The sequence below is a fragment of the Dermacentor variabilis genome, chromosome 7 (assembly GCF_050947875.1).
Source record: "Dermacentor variabilis isolate Ectoservices chromosome 7, ASM5094787v1, whole genome shotgun sequence".
Lineage (NCBI taxonomy): Eukaryota > Metazoa > Arthropoda > Arachnida > Ixodida > Ixodidae > Dermacentor > Dermacentor variabilis.
In genome coordinates this window covers 108,374,615-108,380,704 of record NC_134574.1, presented here as the reverse complement: position 1 = coordinate 108,380,704, position 6,090 = coordinate 108,374,615, and the positions used below count along the sequence as shown (strand labels likewise).

Below are 6,090 nucleotides of genomic sequence, written 5' to 3'. Positions count from 1 at the left end.
GCTAGAATAGAACTGGCAGCACTTTCCAAGTTAATCAACAAGCGTAAGACAGCTGACATAAGGAAGTATAATATGGATAGAATTGAACATGCTCTCAGGAACGGAGGAAGCCTAAAAACAGTGAAGAAGAAACTAGGAATTGGCAAGAATGAGATGTATGCGTTAAGAGACAAAGCCGGCAATATCATTACTAATATGGATGAGATAGTTCAAGTGGCTGAGAATTTCTATAGAGATTTATGCAGTACCAGTGGCACCCTCGACAATAATGGAAGAGAAATTAGTCCAGAGGAATTCGAAATCCAAAAGGTAACGCCGGAAGAAGTAAAGAAAGCCTTGGGAGATATGCAAAGGGGGAAGGCGGCTGGGGAGGATCAGGTAACAACAGATTTGTTGAAGGATGGTGGACAGATTGTTCTAGAGAAACTGGCCGCCCTGTATACGCAATGCCTCATGACCTCGAGCGTACCGGAATCTTGGAAGAACGCTAACATAATCCTAATCCATAAGAAAGGGGACGCCAAAGACTTGAAAAATTATAGACCGATCAGCTTACTGTCCGTTGCCTACAAAGTATTTACTAAGGTAATTGCAAATAGAATCAGGAACACCTTAGACTTCTGTCAACCCAAGGACCAGGCAGGATTCCGTAAAGGCTACTCAACAATAGACCATATTCACACTATCAATCAAGTGATAGAGAAATGTGCAGAATATAACCAACCCTTATATATAGCTTTCATTGATTACGAGAAAGCGTTTGATTCAGTCGAAACCTCAGCAGTCATGGAGGCATTACGGAATCAGGGTGTAGATGAGCCATATGTAAAAATACTGGAAGATATCTATAGCGGCTCCACAGCCACCGTAGTCCTCCATAAAGCAAGCAACAAAGTCCCAATAAAGAAAGGCGTCAGGCAGGGAGATACGATATCTCCAATGCTATTCACAGCGTGTTTACAGGAGGTATTCAGAGACCTGGATTGGGAAGAATTGGAGATAAAAGTTAATGGAGAATACCTTAGTAACTTGCGATTCGCTGATTATATTGCCTTGCTTAGTAACTCAGGGGACCAATTGCAATGCATGCTCACTGACCTGGAGAGGCAAAGCAGAAGAGTGGGTCTAAAAATTAATATGCAGAAAACTAAAGTAATGCTTAACAGTCTCGGGAGAGAACAGGAATTTACAATAGGCAGCGAGGCACTGGAAGTCGTAAGGGAATACATCTACTTAGGGCAGGCAGTGACGGCGGATCCGGATCATGAGACTGAAATAATCAGAAGAATAAAATTGGGCTGGAGTGCGTTTGGCAGGCAGTCCCAAATCATGAACAGCAGGTTGCCGTTATCCCTCAAGAGAAAAGTATATAATAGCTGTGTCTTACCAGTACTCACCTACGGGGCAGAAACCTGGAGGCTTACGATAAGGGTTCTACTCAAATTGAGGACAACACAACGAGCTATGGAAAAAGAATGATAGGTGTAACGTTAAGGGATAAGAAAAGAGCAGATTGGGTGAGAGAACAAACGCGAGTTAATGACATCTTAGTTGAAATCAAGAAAAAGAAATGAGCATGGGCAGGACATGTAATGAGGAGGGAAGATAACCGATGGTCATTAAGGGTTACGGACTGGATCCCAAGGGAAGGGAAGCGTAGCAGGGGGCGGCAGAAAGTTAGGTGGGCGGATGAGATTAAGAAGTTTGCAGGGACGGCATGGCCACAATTAGTAGGTGACCGGGGTTGTTGGAGAAGTATGGGAGAGGCCTTTGCCCTGCAGTGGGCGTAACCAGGCTGATGATGATGATGATGATGATGATGATGTTGTGGATGACAATGATTATAAGTCACCGGATTTGGAGACGTATTTGCTTGAAGGAGGCACCATGCCACCGCCCGCTGCTTATTAAGTGATGGGTGAGCGGGAGGAAAACGCTCCCTCCCCTATCTGTAATGATTAGTGATCTCCCTGTCGCCAGCCATCCGGTCCCCTGTCAGCCCCAGCCGCGGCACCCCGGTGGCTCGGCTTGTGAGTCCTCGAGCCACGGTGTCGGCCGCCTCATTGCCTGGGAGGGAGGAGTGCGCAGGCGCCCAGATGATATGGACAATCCGCTGACCGCGGAAGTTTGCCAGGATACGTTGTGATTCCGGCGAAATGCGCCCCTTTGCGTAATTTAATATGGTGGTTTTAGAATCACTGACGTGGCCAGTGTGGAAGCCATTCCGAGAGCAATGGCCGACTCCTCAGCCACCTCGGCTCTGCTGGTTTTAATAGATCCGCTGACCTTAAGAGCGCCTTCCGAGTTCACTGCAACGACAGACATTTTCTGAATTTTTTTTCGAAGTAGAGTACAGAAGAAAAAGAGACGCACACACGGTTCGATGCGTAATAACAAAAAAGTGATACAGAAGAGGCAAAAATTGCACAAATCACGATGCGAACTGTCTAGGTCGACGTTTACATGACAATTAAGATGCAAATGTCATCTCGCGGCTGATGACGAACTATACCTTCGTCTAGGGCGGACTTTTCGCATTCACTAATGGCGCCAGTGCTGTGAAAACTGAAGGTTGGTTGAGTTGGTGCGGTTCCATCTTTACAAAAAAAGAAAGAGAAAGGTGCGGAAAAGACACAGGGAGACCGTCCGGACCTGGGGCCGACCCACGCTTCAACACATCCAGCGTTCCCTCGATCTCGTTGCTTGATGGCGGAGCAAGGAGCGTTTCACACGATTGGATGGAAACGCGTGGCAGTGCGTTAAGCAGGGGATGAGCGGACGCTCGGGCAGCGTCGATAGAGAGAGTCCTTTTTGCCACGGTTCTGAAGTGCGCGACAAAGTCGTAAAAATCGCGAGAACCGACATCAGGCGAGGCGTCCGAGTCCAAGGAGTGGGCCGGTAATCCCGCCGGACGAACGAATGCGCGGCGTGCGTATCTGAGGACTTCGGGGTGCGCACACGCCGCACGCTGACAGCGCCAAGCGGCCGCAGGTATGCCGCACCAGCGACTGGTAGCGTTCCACGTTACCAGTCGCTACCAGTCATCCATCCACGCGCACGTAACGGCCGTCGGACGCGAGCTGCGCTGAGCGATGCGCAACTTCTTCCACGACGCCGTCACTTCTCCGGAGCGCTCGCCACGACGCACTGCAGTGATGAGGCCACTGCTCCTTTAGTCCATCCCAGTCATCTGGGTCGGCACCGACAAGCGACGCCCTAACAAACAGCCCGCAGTAATCCAGTTTTGGAGTCAAGGTCGTGTAAGACGCGGCAGTCGAGACGCCATGGCCCTCGAGCTGACGTTCCTGAGGGCAGCTCCAATACTATAGGGGCGAAGGTCGCTTACATATACTGGCGAAGGTGGGAGTGAACGCACCTCAGCGAAACGGAGTAAGACATCGTGGTACATGGGCTCTGTCTAACCTACTGGACGATGCCCCACGACGCCGCGTGCAAACGTACGTGCTACCGTGAAGCAGTTCGTACGCGTCAAGAAACGCAAACTGCTATGATACAGACAAACTGTATGCTCATAATACTTCATCAAGACCTCCCAAGCGTTGCCGTTTGGCGTGCCCCTGCCAGGGCCCCGGACAGATCTGTATCTGAATCGAGTGCACAATTGAAACCGCCCCCCCCTCCCCCCACACACACACAAGAAAAAAAAAAAAGAATTCCCGCACGCGAATCTACAAAATACACATCCAATGTTTTGAAAAATAGTTTGTAATTTATAAGCTGTACCGGACCGAGATTTATCTGTGACTAGACAAACATAGCCTAGCGCCTCCCGAAGTTGAAGGTGGCTTTCTCGCATGACTTAGTCGTTCAATGGCTGAGCTTTTCGAAAATTACGGGGGGCAAGAGTTATCTCGAATTACTGATGGCCCGCTGCAAGCTACCTTACGGCGTGTGCAATTTCCGTGTGATTCTGATTTTAGATTGAATAAGGTTTTACCCACCCCCAAAGGGGTGAGTGGGCCGATCCCGGAGGCAGTGCAATACCGGGCCAACCCGTGGCGGAGGTGAAGCAAGCTTCAAGCACTCCGCCCCATTCCAAAAATAAGTTTAATATCTTGGGTCCAAATAGGACCCGTATCAGATATTAAGCTGATAAGAACAGATTGACAAGGAAATTTATTCACCCGTAGGCACAATTACAGCTGTGGCAGGAACGAAAAGTACAATATGAGGTACATCACATGTAATACATCATACTTGTTGTAAACAAAAAAGATTAACAAATGAAATAATAAATGGACAGATACTACACTTTGATCTTAGCCAAAAGGCCGAGAAGCGATAACCAGCACAGGACCGAGATCTGAGCACACCATTTAAAACTCGAAAATGAAGTCAAGTGTTCTCATCAGCCCGTGCCAGTATAACACCCCTTTTACGGCACAGCACATAAGGTACTGGCATTATGGAGTGCTAGGATTGTTTTACCGCAGTGCTTCTAGTTTAAAATGTTGAACTGTGACCTAATTTATTAATAAATTGGAATAACAGACGCGAGATTCAACAATATGCGCGTGCAGATACTCTCGACGACACGGTGACGTGAGACAGAATAACGGTCGATGATGTCAAGTGCCATACAGAGAGGCAAAAAAGCAAGCATTTTTTTCTCCTGAATTATAATTTTATCGACAAAAATTTAGACATAACCAAGTCGACAAAATCGACGAAAAACGTTACTGGTAGCAACACACAACGACGTCACATTCAACATGGCTTCGCCCACGGCTTCCGCGTTCACGGCTTCCCCCAGTGCGCGTCGGCCGCCAACGCGACAAGTTCGTATCGCCAGCTTTATCGGAAATATTTATCATATCTAGCGGAGTCAGTTCCGAATGGGCGCAGGCGTTATCACCAATGTCTACGATCGCAGGCAAGGAAAAACTCTTTAGGAGGCAAGCGAGCGCCGTGAATCCGTGCGGATTCTCAACACGCCCGCGCTACCATCCACTGCTCTTGCTGCTCAAGGGTTGCAGCTACTTCTGAAACCTCCAAGGCACCGCCACGCACTGCGCTACCGTCGTCCTCAACTGGTGTTTGTTTTGCCGCAGTGCGTCTAGTTCAAAATGTCGTTGTTCAAAGGTTGCAGCTACTTCGGGAACTTCCAAGGCACCACCACCACACACTGCGATACCGTCGTTGTTGATTGGAATGGTACAGCTCGAGGTAATAGCGCTGCCACGATGCGCCAAACCTCAATCATCGTTTTTTCTCGTAACAGTTATTTCAGCGCGAATGTCGGCGTTACGCTACGATGAAGCGATGTTGTTTTGAGGTGAGCGCCGAAGCCGTGCGAGATTTCGCTTGCGTTGGTCATCGATCACGGCTCGGGTGCGTGTGTGTTTACCTCATTCCAACAACCCTATGAACTGTACCTAACTTGGAGAAAGATTTATTTTTGAACCGTATCGTTTGCAAGGGAAGTGCAAACGTTGCTACGAGCCTATGCATAGAATTTTAGAAGAGCGCCGGAGCCGTGCAGCGTCTCACGCTCGTTACTCGGATTTCCCGTTCAAGAATAAATGAGGAATTCTCATAGCGAAGCAGCCGCTGAACCGGTACGTTCGAAATTTGTCGAGACCGAAAGTGAAAATCAAGTTGTAGTGAAGTATACAACCGCATAGCAAATTTGATTTGGATCGGACACGGTAGCATAACAGAACGACAGACGTTTCCACCACGACGTACTGTAGTACTGCAGTACTAGAACTCCAGACCTGCGCAGGTATCCGGTTTCTACGGGAGCCGCTTGCACCCACTCTCGTTCAACCGTTTGCCGTTGGTGCCGCTATTATAACCTGTTCGTCTGCTACTCAACGGTTGGCTGGTGCGGCGTTGTAACTAGTACGGCGGCTGTTGTGTTGTGACGAACTGCTTGTCTAGTTGAAGATTTTTGCGAACACAGTGACGGTGATGTCACAAGGCTTTGATCAGTCAACTGGCTCCAAAAGTTAACTGCCTGAACGTGAAAAATGCCGCTGCGTGTAGTCCGCTGCTCTCTAAGGTAACGTTAAATAGCCACTCCTATTGCCTTTTTCACGCAGTAGCAAACCGCACAGGTCTTGCACA

At 48.6% G+C, this 6,090-nt stretch overlaps 1 pseudogene; it reads right to left on the bottom strand.

The window, feature by feature from the left end:
- Positions 1-3,971: 3,971 nt before the first annotated feature.
- Positions 3,972-4,136, bottom strand: LOC142589147 (U2 spliceosomal RNA; annotated as a pseudogene).
- Between the last annotated feature and the right edge of the window lie 1,954 nt (positions 4,137-6,090).